Source organism: Equus asinus, chromosome 2 (genome assembly GCF_041296235.1).
Source record: "Equus asinus isolate D_3611 breed Donkey chromosome 2, EquAss-T2T_v2, whole genome shotgun sequence".
Taxonomy (NCBI): domain Eukaryota; kingdom Metazoa; phylum Chordata; class Mammalia; order Perissodactyla; family Equidae; genus Equus; species Equus asinus.
The window spans coordinates 121153214-121169194 of record NC_091791.1 but is presented as its reverse complement, the minus strand read 5'-3'; the positions used below and the strand labels follow the sequence as shown (position 1 = coordinate 121169194).

General features: G+C 54.7%; 1 protein-coding gene across 1 annotated transcript in view; it reads left to right on the top strand.

Annotated features, from left to right (window-relative positions):
* The window catches only part of LOC123276011 (cytoplasmic FMR1-interacting protein 1-like), a 177836-nt gene that overhangs the window by 135339 nt on the left and 26516 nt on the right, over positions 1 to 15981 (top strand). Inside the window, exons 49-54 of the mRNA XM_070497085.1 lie at positions 1122 to 1251; positions 3446 to 3620; positions 5663 to 7135; positions 8019 to 8323; positions 13457 to 13586; positions 15781 to 15955. The gene's annotated coding sequence lies outside the window, so the exon portion shown is untranslated. The remainder of the gene's footprint in view (positions 1 to 1121; positions 1252 to 3445; positions 3621 to 5662; positions 7136 to 8018; positions 8324 to 13456; positions 13587 to 15780; positions 15956 to 15981) is intronic.

Genomic DNA, 15981 nt, shown 5'->3' with positions numbered 1-15981 from the left:
GGCCGCCGGCGCTCCAGCAGCTCCTCATAGAAGACGCGGCAGCTGAAGCCCTCCTTGACGCCGCGCTCGGCGTGCGCCACCACGGCGGCCGGGGACGGGAACACGCGGCAGCAGGCCACGCAGCGGAAGCCGTGCTCGCCGGTCCCCAGCCACTCCGGGGTGACCGCGCGGGGCGGCGCCTCCTGCTCCTGGACGGCCGGCGCAGGGGTGTGCGCCTCGGCTTCCTGGACACAGGGCTCCGTGTCGCTGAGCAGGGACTCCGTGTCAGCCGGGCTCGGGGGAGAGCCGATGGTGCTCTCCTGGGAGAGCTCGGCCTCGAAGACGCGGGGCCTCTCGTCCACGGGTGCAAACCCGCTTTCGGTTTGCCACGCGACGGCCACCCCCTTCACGGTGCGCACTTGGGTGTAATAGGCGCACCGCACCCATTGCTTCTCTTTGGGCGACCCGTAGCTGGAGGAGTGGGAGGTCCGCTCCGCTGAAGCAGAGGAGACACACGTCTCTGGGAGTCGGAGGGTCTTCCTGGGCCTGGAGCTCCGGCTTCTGTTTTCCGATGGTGTAGGCTGTGTGGCCCTGTCCTCTTGGGTTGAGGCCTCTGAGAACAGAGTGGGAGTTCCATGAGCTCTGGGGTCCCTGGGGGCCTCTCCGTCGCTACCCTCCTCCACCTCTGGGAAACCTCGTCACATCTTCGTCTTGCCCCGGCGGGCCCGGGTCCCGAGCCTTCCAGTGCTGGTTGCACTGCTGGGGGTGACACAAGTCCCCTGAGCACAGTGGTACCAATGACAGTGGTACCCTGTGTCAAAGGTCTGTCGTGGGAGACAATACAATACCCTTTGCGATCTTCTGCTTGTAATTGTAGGACCTTCAGGCTAATTTTTCTTTTTTTTCCCTAACATTTGTTGAATGCCAACTATGCTACCCCTCTGGGAGATGTTTTCTATGAAGTTGATTTGCTAGGATAGTTAGTTAGAGGGTTAGCGTGCCAACGGGAGAGATGCTCAGCTCTTTTCAACCCGGTATTAGGGGGGCACTGACAGAAGGAATTCCACTGACAGGCATACTAATTTGTATACTTTGTTAAGGCTCTTGCAAGTTTCCTTCTTTCTCAAACCTTCCTTAACCAGGCAACACTAGACCTTTAAAAAGGCTTGCTCGGAGCCGACTCCTGAGCACTTCCTCGTGAGATGAGCTCCTTCAGTGTGAAGGCAGAAAACAGATGTCCGTGTCTGAGCGCCCTGATCCCCCACCTCGGTGGTGAGTACATGAAAACCTCAGCGAGGGCATCTGCGGGCTTGCTGCGTCAGCCTCAGGGTCTGTGCATGCTTCTGAGGACGGGGCTGGTTTGGAGAGTTCAGGATGCAGAAAGGAAGCGATGGAAGCAAGCTTTGGGTGTGTGTGGGGGAGGGAGTGAAGGGTTCAGGTAGGACCGAGATGGAGAAGACCTCAGGGGGCAGTGGACAGAATCTGCAGACAGAAGACCAGGAGGGAAGAGGAAACCAGCTGGGCCTGTGGCGAGCAGCACATGGGAGTTGTCAGGAAGTTGGGGAGGAGGCAAGGGGAAAAGGAACTGACTGGGGAAAGGGTCCCGAACTAGGATTTGTAGGATTTCTGGCAGAAACACAGGTTAAGGAGAGATTTAGAATGCGATTCTGAAGTGAAGCTTTGCTGTGCCACATCGTGGAGCCCTAGGGAGAGGTGGACGGGAGACAGAGGAGGAGAAGGCGAGGCCTTGGACTGAGGGTAGTGCTGTCTGCCCAGGCCCCCTTCTGCCCCAGCCCTGGCTCAGAATGAGGGAGACCTCTGGGGTCGTCGTGGGGTACTGGGCCAACCACCCAGCACCCTTCCATCACTTCTGGATTACTGTTTTTGCTGCCTCACCTGAGGTATTAATTCCCTCTCAGTAGAAAATGCGATGACAGCGAAGGGGACAAGTCCCCTCGCCCCTTCTCCCCAGTCCCACGCCGTCTGCCCCAGGGGCTCACTTGCTTCCTGCCTTCGCGTGGCCATCAAGCCCTTCCCAGGGCTCAGGCCTGAACAGTTAAGTTTCTGGTCTGAGCCAATTGAGGAAAGACCCTCAGACTCACAGTAGGGGGTCCTTCGGTTCACTCACTCACTCCTTCACTTATTCGTTCATGTTACGCATGTGTTCCTTGTCTACTAAATGACACAGTACGTTCACAGTGAAAGCCTCAGTGAGCCTCAGGCCTCTGGCCATCTGTCCGGGGAAATCAGACCCCTGGCTTCCCAGCTCCCATCCGTCAGACTGTTTTCCTCCTCTCCTTACCTGGGGTCTCAGAGATAGGCCTCTTCCTCCCGGATTGCCGCCGATTCATCCTGTCGGGGCAGAGGTGAACTCCCAGGATGGTCTCCGGAAGGATTTCTCTCCCTCTTCCCAATCTCAGCCTCTCTTGGGTCGTAGACTCTGAGTGAGTCCTGAATGCCTGTGAGTCGGCAGCTACAGGTGCTGCCCCACAGGGAGATCCCGGATCCACAACCTCTCTGAGAGCAGTTGGGATCTGAGTGAGCTCCGAGTCTTCCAGTAAATCCTGTGTGATGTCACCGCTGACATAGCTCAGTTCCGAGGGCCCAGTTTGAACGTCAACATGGCAACAAGAAATCACGGCAACAGTTGAAGTAGGGGTGAGGAGGGCAGCTGAGGGAAGGTGATATAATAATTACGTAATAAAGTGATTTGGAACTTTTCCCTGCCCTCAAGGGGCCTCCCATCCATTTGGAGAGAGGGTGAGAGGGCAGAAAATGAGAACAGACTGGGAGGGGTGATATCTTCCCCCGAGACCTCTCCTGTGCCTCTGTTTGGAAGTCATCTCTCCAGCCCTGGTCACTCAGTGTCCCCTCTGAAGCCCTCTCAGACCTCCTTTGCCTCTGAGCCTGCTCAAAGGCTGTTCCCCCTGACTGGGAGACCGTCCCTCCCCTCCCTCCTGGGTCCGCCCCTCCCACGGGGAGGCACAGTGGTGCATGGAGCACCACTGGGTTTGATCCCTGCTCCGCCACCTGCTGGATCTTGGGCCAGTCAGTGGACCTCTCTCTGCTTCACTTTCCATTTTTATTTTTTTTTTTTTAAAGATTCTATTTTTCCTTTTTCTCCCCAAAGTCCCCCGGTACATAGTTGTACATTTTTAGTTGTGGGTCCTCCTAGTTGCGGCACGTGGGACGCCGCCTCAGCCTGGCCTGACGAGCGGTGCCATGTCCGCGCCCAGGATCCGAACCGGCAAAGCCCTGGGCCGCCGAGGCGGAGTGGGTGAACTTAACCGCTTGGCCACGGGGTCAGCCCCTGTGCCTCGCTTTCTGATCTGTAAAATGGAAAGGACTCTCTCCACCTGATAGCATCATTTGGAGGCTGAAGAGGTCAATCCATGGAAAGCATTTAGAACAGTGACTGTTACAGGAGAAGACTATGCTAATGGTCACGGTTACCGTTGTACTGCAGGTCACAGCTTGCCGAGGGTGCGCAGATTAGCTGATGTCCTCGCCCTGAGCATGCAGAGCTCCCGAAAGCCCCCGTCCTTACGCTCCTCCAGGTCCACGGGAGAGGCTCATTTGAAAATCTGTCTCCTTGAATGGGACCGTAAGCAACGTGGAGGCAAACACCGGCTTGCTCTCAGGTCTGTAATCCCAGAAAGTAGGAGAGCGCCTGACACGTAGTAGGCACTCGACACGCATTTGTTGAATGAATGAATGAATGAATGAATGAATGAGTGGTGACTCCCACAAGGACTCCTCCATCCTAGGCATCCCCTGCAGAGCTGGACTGTTTGTCCTGGCAGCTGGAGGCACCATTGCTCCCAAGTGAGCATTTTGCCCCCGTTCTTGACCTTCCCAGTCCCAAGCCCTGGAAAGTGTTAGCGGGAAGCTCCTTAGCCCTCTGCGTGTTTCCCCTTGGGACCAGTGAGAAAGAGATAGGATTGTGGCCTCCGGAAAAGCGTGGACTCAGGACCTCCACCTGTCTGGGAGATTTAGGAGGGCTCTTGGGGAAAGCCCGCCGTCCTCTCTTGGCTTGGAGTTTGCTTCTGTTCTGGAGGCACTTAGAAGAGGAACCAGTAAATCGTGGAACCCTTTGAGGAAGGATTTGAGACAATGGATGTGGTGAGCAGAGAGTGTGGCCTGACTACTCAGAGGGACTTGAAAACTCTCTGATGGCGAGAGAGGAGGCTTGTTTTGTGCGATTGCAGAAGGCAGGACAGGGACGAGTCGGCGGGAACACAGGAGAAAAGAAAGATGTGTGCTTGTTCAGAAATGAATTAATAAAGGAAACCAACTAAAATTGGAGTCAGGAAGGCCTGGGAGTTACGGGAGCTGTTCTAAGTGAAAGTTAATTCGAGGAGAGTGAGAGTTCAGGGTGCGGACGACTCCTCATGTAACGTTTTCCATTGGCTGGGCTTGTTGTCCCCAAAGAGGAAATTCTTTCTGCCTCCTGCTGGGATAGTAAAGTAGTAGCCCACCTCTCGTTGGAGATGCAAGGTGCTGGTCTCTCCCTAATTGGGGTAATTGACGGTGGGTGGTAGGACTGGAGAGCTCCCTGTAAGGCCTTCCTGACTCCAGTTTTAGTGGGTTTCCTTTATTAATTAATTTCCACACATTCAATCAGCTTTTACTTCTTCAATAGCTTAGTTTTTTTCGTAAGTTCCTTGCTGTTCCTATTGAAGTGTTTCCTTAATATTTTATAATTTTGACTCTATTTGGCACAATGAACTAACGGGGGCAAGATAATGGTCTATACCTCCCACCCCCATTTCCGTTTTCGGGATGCTTTATTTCTAGCTTGGAGAGAAGCCATTGATTTTGGTATATTTGTCTTATATGTAGCCACCTCGTCAAAATTTTTGTTGTCGTTTTCGAGGCATGCGATTACATAATTATTAGAATTTTTAAAAAATCTTGATATTTATACCTGCTTATTAAATTGTCTGGCTTATTCATTCCAGACTATGTTGAGATAGAAGTAATAACAGGTAACTTCATCTAGTTCCGAATTGTATTAAAATGTATTGAATATTTTGCAGTTGACCCCACACCAGCTAAGTTTGGGGATAATTTGTTACGCACCAGTAGATAACTAATAGGTCAACTTTGCTGACTACTATGGTGTGTGGCCTCATAGGACAAGTTGGGGAATGCCTTCTCTCTTTCTATTCTTTGTATAATATTAAAATGATATGGTACCTGCACGTTTGGTGGAACCTGCCAGAGAATTGGCCTGTTATTTTCTGTGTAGAAGATTTTAAGCTGCTGTTCCTTTTTTCAGAGTGATTAACGGACCATTCTGGTAATGATTAGAAAGCTTGCCCCTGCTTGCTCTAGACTGCTAAATCCCTTCTTAAATATGGTGGATGTTCACTGTTTTCAGGCCATCCAGATCAATTAATCAATCCCAGATTGGCAATCACCTCTGCTTACTTATTCCCTTATCTCACATTATTTGCTTCAAAGAAATGCACAGTAGCATATGCAGGTAGTTTTGTGTCCACAGCCTCGTTGAGTGCAGAATGTAGAGAAGGTCTATCATTCCAGGGTTCTTTCTATTTTTTTTTTAATTATTCTTCCCTTATGCCCCTTAGGCTCCCGTCCCCCCGCCCCCACTCTCCCCCCCACCCCACCCCCCCCCCACCCCCCATCTACTAGCTTCAACTTCTGCTATTCCCATCAGGTCTCTAAACTTGCTGGATTTCTTCAGTGCACGGTGTGGAACGGGTGACCTGTTGCATCTGCGCTTCAGAAGAGAACGCACTAGTGGAATGAACAGGCGGGGAGGGCGGCAGTTGGACCGGTTGGGGCGCAGGCGCCACGCGGGAAGGGAGCCCGAGGGCGGCGCGGCGTCCCGGGCCTACCCTGCCGCAAGCCCTGCGGCAGGCTGGACGAGATCCTGGCCTCGCGCTCCGCTGGAGACCGCCCGGCTCCTCCCCACCGCTCGGCCACGCCCAGGATCGCCCAGCCGCCTGGCCCGCGAGCCCGTCCGCTCCTGCGGGGACCAACAGGATGCAGGCAAAGCCGGCAGGCAGCCTTGGAGGCCTAGGCCTAGGCCCAGGACCAGGCCTCCAGGAGCTCTGGGCTGCAGCGACTTGGGCAGTGCTTGTGCTGAGAGCGACGAGGCGGACAGTGGAGTGTCCTCAGCTATCGTGTGTGCGGAGGATGACCCAGGAAGGGTGGAGAACAGGCACACAACTGCCTGGATCCACCCATGCAAGAGCCCTGGGCTTGTACATCCAGAAGAGAAGGCAGAGCCGACGAGGCCACGCTCGCTGTGCACATGCTCTCTCCAGGCTGGAGGTAGTGCCTGCACTGCCTGCACTGCCCTTGAAGGGTCCTCCCGGGCACTCACACCCAGTTGGGAGGGCCCGCGACCACACCCTGCTCATCTTGAGACTCCCAGAGCTTCTGCTCACACAGGACGAGGGGTTCGGAGGGCTGGGCCTGGCCACCTCCCTTGCAGCAGTTGTTGCTGTGCGTTGGCCCACGTGGACATCCTGGAAAATTCCGAGACTCTTTTTCGGCCTGCCTCACCTTCTGCCAGCAGGAACGCTAAGGAGAGCTGGGTCCTGAAGGCGTGTGCCAACATACCACATTCCCCAGTACCTGTCCACTGCTGTTCTTGCCAGCACATGAGCCAGGTTTAGAATTTATGGGTCCTTGCCAATGATGCGCTTTCCAAGATCTTGTTTCAGCTCTATTTCTTTCTTCTTTCCCTCCGCACCCCCATTTTATCCCCTGGGGAGAATCCATCAGCTCTCCTCTGTCCCCACCCGGACATGACTCTGAGGCCCAGAATGCCCAGTCTGTAGGAACCCCATGGTGTTGGTCCTGAGGATCTGCGTTTTCTACAAGATCTTCAGATAAGTCTGATGCTGATAAAGCGGGAGACTTTGCATTTACAAGTCCACTTGTGAGAGCCAGCCCCGCCGGTTTCCCACGAGCTCCACTGCCCTGCGTGGTCTACATGGGACACTTAGCAAGAAGATGGAGCTAAACGGCAAGCATTTCTGCAGCAAAGCCTGCCTGGTCTGGCCTAACACGTTTCAGTTTCCCGAGTATCATCACTAGCTGTGACCAGACTCTGCTCTGCCCAGGCAAAAGAAGACCTATCCGATGAACTCAACATAGACTCTCCATAGCTGACCTCTGGGTAAGCAATAAACTAAGCAGAGGCAACTTACCAACAAATGCCTGCTTGGAGCGTTACTCGCTTAAACATGTGGGGGTGGGGGGCGCTGAACCAAACCCCCAAGGACACAAAGGGAGCCTCCTCCTTTGGGCAACCTCCTTGGTCCCAGCTTTCTCATCTCCTACCGCTCAAGAGCCTACAAACTAAGATCTTTGGAAGAAAGATCCCCAGGAATACTTGCGGGTCACCTAGTGAAGATTTCCCCCACTGCTGGGTGAGGCATAGGTCAGAGAGGTCCTCTTGGGCTGCCTGGGCCTCTGCGCCGGACACTCAACACACAGAGTTGCAGACCCCCTAAAGATTTCCCGCAATGGGCATGACCCTGGTGACTTGGAGCCCCTGAGCCCTGAGAACTCCCAACAGTCAAAGACCACCCCCACCCCGCTTCCTCCTCATCAGGGTCTCGGGATTATTCTGGGCATTGTGTTCTTTTTAGCAGCTTTTCCGTTAAAGGACCCCTAAGGGCACGGTTGGTTTGCGCTTGGCACTCTGAGAATCCGCCACCTCGGAGGTGGGCAAGCAGCGGTTTCAACTATCACCTTAAGACTGGCAGAGGCCACAGGACACTGGGAAGGAGAGAGGTGAAAGGTTAGGAAAGCCTGGTTGTGCAGGCGACCAGGGACAGACTGGCGCTAACTTGAAAAGCCGGCCCGAGGTGAAGCGCATTCCACTTGTGAGTCCTGGGCCCGTTTCCGCTTCCAAAGGAGAACGTCTTTTGCCCCATGCTTTTCCCACTGGGTTGGACGTGCCTTTTGACTTAAGATACGAAGGAGCCTCCAAAACCTCTTGGGGTGCCTGATGGGTCAAGGAGGACTTGCCTCAGCCCAGTCTGTTCTTCCTGCAGGTAGAGGACCAATCACCTTAGTGTCCCAGGTCGTCAGCTGGTCTTAGGACTCGGATAATCGGTCTTTGAAGGCATCCCAGCCGAGGAGTACTTCCTGGGTTCATCTTCTCACAGCTGGTTGCTTGACTCCCAGTTTTACGACTCGAGTGAGAAATGGGACCACGAGAGGCGTGAGAAGTACGGAGACATGAGCCCTGACCTCTTGGCATTGGCTCCTGCTTCTTGAGGAGGGAAAAGGTAAAGAAGGCCGCATCTACTGTGTCCTGTGACATGTGTGCCGTGCATTCTCACGAAGACGCTCTCAGGTAAGGAGTTGGTGGGAAATGCTTTGCTTTCTCTTAAACTCTGTCCTTGAGGCCTTTGCTGATGGAGGGCATCGAACCGACATTCCACTGGAGGAGGGAGGGGCAGAGGAAGGGGCAAATTAGTATGTAGGAAATGAGCCCGTTTTGGTAAAACAATAACAAATATCTGAGTATACTGGAAAACCTATATACACGTGCATAAAGGGGTAGGAGCGTATGTTTGTATGTGTATGATTGCTTAAGCAAGGGTGATGAAGGAGTCTACCTATTAGACTGTTAGAATTATCTGGACACACTTCTGCAACTGTGACAATGAGTGAGAACACGCAGAAGGGACAGTGTTTAAAGAAATAGCATAATGAAATGTATTTCCATTCTATAGTTATATATCAGTGTATATAAGGTATACTATAATTCAAAATCATGAAGAGTAAACATGAGTCAAAATAAGAAGAACCAAAAAGACAGGGTTAGCTGTATCTGCTGACTGACAGGAATCCATCATAGATTGTCCAGTGAAACATGGCGCAGAACAATGTGGGCCAAGTGGGACGTCATTTTTAAAAAAGCAAAGAAACAGACAGACCTCCCTGTGTACCTGGGACTGTATATGTGTGTCTGTCTTAGTCCATTTGGGCTGCTGTAACAAAATACCACAGCTGAGGTTGGCTGATAAACGATAGGAGTTGATTTCTCACAGTCCTGGAGGTTGGAAGTCCAAGATCAGGGTACCAGCATGGACAGGCGAGGGCCCTGTCGGGCTCACACTCTTGCATCCTCACATGGTGGAAGGGGCTGGGGAACTCTGCGGGGTCTCTTCTATAAGAGCACTAGTCCCAGTCATGGGGGCACCACCCTCAGGACCCAGTCACCTCCCAAACGCCCCATCTCCTAACTCCATCACGTTGGGGCTTAGGATCCCAACAGTGAATGCTGAGGGGACAGAAACATTAAGAATCTAGCAGTCTCTGAGCAGAGAGAGATGTAGGGAAGGATACACGTGTGTCTTTTAACGCTGGACAACTTGGGAGAGGAGTGCAATTTACATATGAGAGGATGATTCTGATTATACTTTCGATTTAAAATACTTTGCAGTTAGACAGCTCATAATCAGAATATAAGACCTCTCTAAGTTAGAACATCACAGATAGGCATTTTTAAATTTTGCATTGTGAAAAGATAGGCATGAGCCTATCTTTAACGTCAGACACAAAGATTTCGACCACTGAATGAAGACACACCCTCAGCTGTGCGGAGGTCAGACCCAGCAGAGCTCTTGCTTGCCATTTGGAGACCATGCCTTCTTCTGGACTCTACACCTAGAAATGACCAAAGTATTCTGTGAGGATTAAAGCATCCACCCTCAAACGTGTGCTGAGTATACATGTATACTGGCGAGGAAGAAGGCTGGACACCATGTGCAATTCATTAAGTGACACGCAGACACTGCAAGATCCTTGTTCTCTGCTATGTGCTCCCGCCTTACTCCTCTAACCGTTCTAGTGGAAAACTCACCCCGGTGCATTCGAGGCCATTTTCCAAGACTACCCTTAGACGTAGTTAACGGGGATTTCGCAACTTATAGGAAGAAGAAGATTTTGGACAAAAGATCTCTTGGACAGTGGAAAGTCCCAGCCAGCCTCTGCCTCCCACTGGGATGGCCAGACCATTTCCACTCTCGCATCTCTGAGAATCACAGAGATGCGGGGTGGGTGAGCCGAGGAGTCGAAAGAGAGATTTCTTGGACTCTCAAGGTCTGGCAGTAGTGCTCTTTTATTGAGAGAATAGTATGGAAGAGCACGGGGTCAGGGCCCATGGGCAGTCAGAGCTGCTGCTGCCGGCATGGGGACAGGACCCAATGGGCAGTCAGAGCTGCTGCTGCCGGCATGGGGACAGGACCCATGGGCAGTCAGAGCTGCTGCGTGGGGACTGGACCCACGGGCAGGAGGAGCTGCCGCTGCCGCTGCCAACATGGGTTGAGAGTAGGGCTAAGTTGAAGGCATAGGTATGTGAGTTTCTCTCTTTCCAAGACAGAGGAAAGAATGTGTAAAAGAAGTTGTTAAAATGGCATCAGTGCAGGTGGGGTCTGGTTATTGGCTGGCCCTATAACTTTAGGTCAGAATCAGACCGGACTAAGTCAGGATGACCTATGCTTCCCGGCAGGCTATTGGTGGTGGGGGTGGGGGGAGGAGTCAGCTACGTGAGGTTACCAGACAAGCACCATAGACAAGACTTAAGTCCTTGCCGTCCCCATTAAGAGTCTCTAGAGATAAGGTCGTCCCTCCTTCCTCCTGGTGCAGAGAGGGAGACACCCCCAACACGTGGAGACTTCCTTCACAAATGCAAATGTCTCTCGTCCAAGGGCAAGCAAATCCCACTCCTCAGAGGCTCCTTCCCGTCTGCAGTTTTTAAAAGTAACCAGCCTAAAATAATCCTCATCAACAGGATTTCCTTCTTCATCATTAGCACCAGGCAGAGTCGATCCTGCCTCAAAGCCCTGGCTTCCCTCCACTTCAGACCCTGTCACCCTCAGGAGCCACGTCTGTCCCTCTGAGAAGTACAAACAGGGCAGCCCGTGGATGGGTGTGCCAGGCCTGGGAACCCTACCCACGCACCCTGTGCCCTGAGGGTCCCCGTGTCACTCTGCGTCTCAGCTCCCAGGGACATGGACACACCCTGACACCCCCAGCGCTTCCCGGGCCCTTGGACTTGGTGCCCTGACCCTAGTTTCTCTGCCCACCGTGGAGTCTGGGCATGAACCTGACCCTTCCCATCCTCACCTCGGATCACCCCTGCCTTCATTATAATTCCAGGGTTCACAGGAAATGTCCTCTCTTTTGCTGCTTTATCCTCAGCCAGGTGTTTTCTTGCAGTTCTCTGATCTCAGGATAGGTCCGGTTATACCACAGAACAAAGAAAGAACAGGCAAGTGTCACGGATGTGTCACGACCGGGGGGTAAAGCATGTTTGTTATAAAGGGGCCAAAAAGTTTCCAAGCTGCTTCCCTTGCACCCTAGGAGACCCTCTGCAGGACTCATCCAGTAACTGGATCTCCTGTTATGCAGAAAAGGATGGCACCAATGGAGTCTTTCTGCACCAGCTGCCACCTCCACTGCCCCCAAGAGGGAACGGCACATCCCTCCAACCCCGCTTCTCCCAGTGAGGCCAGAGGACTTGGATGGCGAGCTCAGCTTCCTTTAAGAGCCCGCCTCTCCTCTTGCAGGCCCTCCTTCCTGTCTCTCCCTGCACGTGGCTGGGAGCGGAGGCAGGCGGAGGGACGGGTTGAGGGGCTTTATCCCATTCATTGCTGTCCTACAGACTGTTTCCCCGCGTCCCCGAGTCCTTCTGCTTCCTCCTCCTGCGGACGACTCAGCTACACCCCTTCTCAACCACGCTTCCTTTAGAGCTCCCTTGGCTGAGGCGCTCTCCCAGCCCTCCAGAGCCCCCTGAAGTCCCGTTTTCTTTCCCGCCTTACACTGTCGCCATGTTCAGGGTCCCGAATTCCACAGCATCTAGATGGGGCTCTCCTCTCTTCTCCTGGCTGGGCGAGCCTGTGGCCTGACCTGGCGTGCAGAGTCGGCTGTCCCGAGGCCGCTTCATCCACCCCTTCCGGGTGGTGCTCTCCACGCCCTTGGTTGGCGATGCGGACCACGCAGCCTGGAGTGCAGGGTCTCCCGGGGTGGCTCAGCGGTCTGGCCCGCGGTCTTCCCCGACAGGCCCCATCCCACCCACAGCCCTGCTCTGCAGTCACAGGGCCTGAGCGCGGCCCTTCAGGCGCGTGCCCCGCGGTCCTTGGGGCCGCGCCCCGCGGCCCTGCCTCTGCCAGGCCTCCTGCCTCTGCAGCCACGCCAGCTCGCTCCGCAGCCGCCTCAGCTCCTGGCTCTGTGCTTGCAGTCTCGCCTGCAGGCGCAGGCAGGCTTCCTCCTTGGCTCGCACCTCCCTGCTCTTGGCCGCCAGCAGGCGCCTCTGGGCCAGCAGGTGGCAGCGTCGGGGCCGGCGCGGCGCAGACGCGGGCCGCCGGCGCTCCAGCAGCTCCTCATAGAAGACGCGGCAGCTGAAGCCCTCCTTGACGCCGCGCTCGGCGTGCGCCACCACGGCGGCCGGGGACGGGAACACGCGGCAGCAGGCCACGCAGCGGAAGCCGTGCTCGCCGGTCCCCAGCCACTCCGGGGTGACCGCGCGGGGCGGCGCCTCCTGCTCCTGGACGGCCGGCGCAGGGGTGTGCGCCTCGGCTTCCTGGACACAGGGCTCCGTGTCGCTGAGCAGGGACTCCGTGTCAGCCGGGCTCGGGGGAGAGCCGATGGTGCTCTCCTGGGAGAGCTCGGCCTCGAAGACGCGGGGCCTCTCGTCCACGGGTGCAAACCCGCTTTCGGTTTGCCACGCGACGGCCACCCCCTTCACGGTGCGCACTTGGGTGTAATAGGCGCACCGCACCCATTGCTTCTCTTTGGGCGACCCGTAGCTGGAGGAGTGGGAGGTCCGCTCCGCTGAAGCAGAGGAGACACACGTCTCTGGGAGTCGGAGGGTCTTCCTGGGCCTGGAGCTCCGGCTTCTGTTTTCCGATGGTGTAGGCTGTGTGGCCCTGTCCTCTTGGGTTGAGGCCTCTGAGAACAGAGTGGGAGTTCCATGAGCTCTGGGGTCCCTGGGGGCCTCTCCGTCGCTACCCTCCTCCACCTCTGGGAAACCTCGTCACATCTTCGTCTTGCCCCGGCGGGCCCGGGTCCCGAGCCTTCCAGTGCTGGTTGCACTGCTGGGGGTGACACAAGTCCCCTGAGCACAGTGGTACCAATGACAGTGGTACCCTGTGTCAAAGGTCTGTCGTGGGAGACAATACAATACCCTTTGCGATCTTCTGCTTGTAATTGTAGGACCTTCAGGCTAATTTTTCTTTTTTTTCCCTAACATTTGTTGAATGCCAACTATGCTACCCCTCTGGGAGATGTTTTCTATGAAGTTGATTTGCTAGGATAGTTAGTTAGAGGGTTAGCGTGCCAACGGGAGAGATGCTCAGCTCTTTTCAACCCGGTATTAGGGGGGCACTGACAGAAGGAATTCCACTGACAGGCATACTAATTTGTATACTTTGTTAAGGCTCTTGCAAGTTTCCTTCTTTCTCAAACCTTCCTTAACCAGGCAACACTAGACCTTTAAAAAGGCTTGCTCGGAGCCGACTCCTGAGCACTTCCTCGTGAGATGAGCTCCTTCAGTGTGAAGGCAGAAAACAGATGTCCGTGTCTGAGCGCCCTGATCCCCCACCTCGGTGGTGAGTACATGAAAACCTCAGCGAGGGCATCTGCGGGCTTGCTGCGTCAGCCTCAGGGTCTGTGCATGCTTCTGAGGACGGGGCTGGTTTGGAGAGTTCAGGATGCAGAAAGGAAGCGATGGAAGCAAGCTTTGGGTGTGTGTGGGGGAGGGAGTGAAGGGTTCAGGTAGGACCGAGATGGAGAAGACCTCAGGGGGCAGTGGACAGAATCTGCAGACAGAAGACCAGGAGGGAAGAGGAAACCAGCTGGGCCTGTGGCGAGCAGCACATGGGAGTTGTCAGGAAGTTGGGGAGGAGGCAAGGGGAAAAGGAACTGACTGGGGAAAGGGTCCCGAACTAGGATTTGTAGGATTTCTGGCAGAAACACAGGTTAAGGAGAGATTTAGAATGCGATTCTGAAGTGAAGCTTTGCTGTGCCACATCGTGGAGCCCTAGGGAGAGGTGGACGGGAGACAGAGGAGGAGAAGGCGAGGCCTTGGACTGAGGGTAGTGCTGTCTGCCCAGGCCCCCTTCTGCCCCAGCCCTGGCTCAGAATGAGGGAGACCTCTGGGGTCGTCGTGGGGTACTGGGCCAACCACCCAGCACCCTTCCATCACTTCTGGATTACTGTTTTTGCTGCCTCACCTGAGGTATTAATTCCCTCTCAGTAGAAAATGCGATGACAGCGAAGGGGACAAGTCCCCTCGCCCCTTCTCCCCAGTCCCACGCCGTCTGCCCCAGGGGCTCACTTGCTTCCTGCCTTCGCGTGGCCATCAAGCCCTTCCCAGGGCTCAGGCCTGAACAGTTAAGTTTCTGGTCTGAGCCAATTGAGGAAAGACCCTCAGACTCACAGTAGGGGGTCCTTCGGTTCACTCACTCACTCCTTCACTTATTCGTTCATGTTACGCATGTGTTCCTTGTCTACTAAATGACACAGTACGTTCACAGTGAAAGCCTCAGTGAGCCTCAGGCCTCTGGCCATCTGTCCGGGGAAATCAGACCCCTGGCTTCCCAGCTCCCATCCGTCAGACTGTTTTCCTCCTCTCCTTACCTGGGGTCTCAGAGATAGGCCTCTTCCTCCCGGATTGCCGCCGATTCATCCTGTCGGGGCAGAGGTGAACTCCCAGGATGGTCTCCGGAAGGATTTCTCTCCCTCTTCCCAATCTCAGCCTCTCTTGGGTCGTAGACTCTGAGTGAGTCCTGAATGCCTGTGAGTCGGCAGCTACAGGTGCTGCCCCACAGGGAGATCCCGGATCCACAACCTCTCTGAGAGCAGTTGGGATCTGAGTGAGCTCCGAGTCTTCCAGTAAATCCTGTGTGATGTCACCGCTGACATAGCTCAGTTCCGAGGGCCCAGTTTGAACGTCAACATGGCAACAAGAAATCACGGCAACAGTTGAAGTAGGGGTGAGGAGGGCAGCTGAGGGAAGGTGATATAATAATTACGTAATAAAGTGATTTGGAACTTTTCCCTGCCCTCAAGGGGCCTCCCATCCATTTGGAGAGAGGGTGAGAGGGCAGAAAATGAGAACAGACTGGGAGGGGTGATATCTTCCCCCGAGACCTCTCCTGTGCCTCTGTTTGGAAGTCATCTCTCCAGCCCTGGTCACTCAGTGTCCCCTCTGAAGCCCTCTCAGACCTCCTTTGCCTCTGAGCCTGCTCAAAGGCTGTTCCCCCTGACTGGGAGACCGTCCCTCCCCTCCCTCCTGGGTCCGCCCCTCCCACGGGGAGGCACAGTGGTGCATGGAGCACCACTGGGTTTGATCCCTGCTCCGCCACCTGCTGGATCTTGGGCCAGTCAGTGGACCTCTCTCTGCTTCACTTTCCATTTTTATTTTTTTTTTTTTAAAGATTCTATTTTTCCTTTTTCTCCCCAAAGTCCCCCGGTACATAGTTGTACATTTTTAGTTGTGGGTCCTCCTAGTTGCGGCACGTGGGACGCCGCCTCAGCCTGGCCTGACGAGCGGTGCCATGTCCGCGCCCAGGATCCGAACCGGCAAAGCCCTGGGCCGCCGAGGCGGAGTGGGTGAACTTAACCGCTTGGCCACGGGGTCAGCCCCTCTGCCTCGCTTTCTGATCTGTAAAATGGAAAGGACTCTCTCCACCTGATAGCATCATTTGGAGGCTGAAGAGGTCAATCCATGGAAAGCATTTAGAACAGTGACTGTTACAGGAGAAGACTATGCTAATGGTCACGGTTACCGTTGTACTGCAGGTCACAGCTTGCCGAGGGTGCGCAGATTAGCTGATGTCCTCGCCCTGAGCATGCAGAGCTCCCGAAAGCCCCCGTCCTTACGCTCCTCCAGGTCCACGGGAGAGGCTCATTTGAAAATCTGTCTCCTTGAATGGGACCGTAAGCAACGTGGAGGCAAACACCGGCTTGCTCTCAGGTCTGTAATCCCAGAAAGTAGGAGAG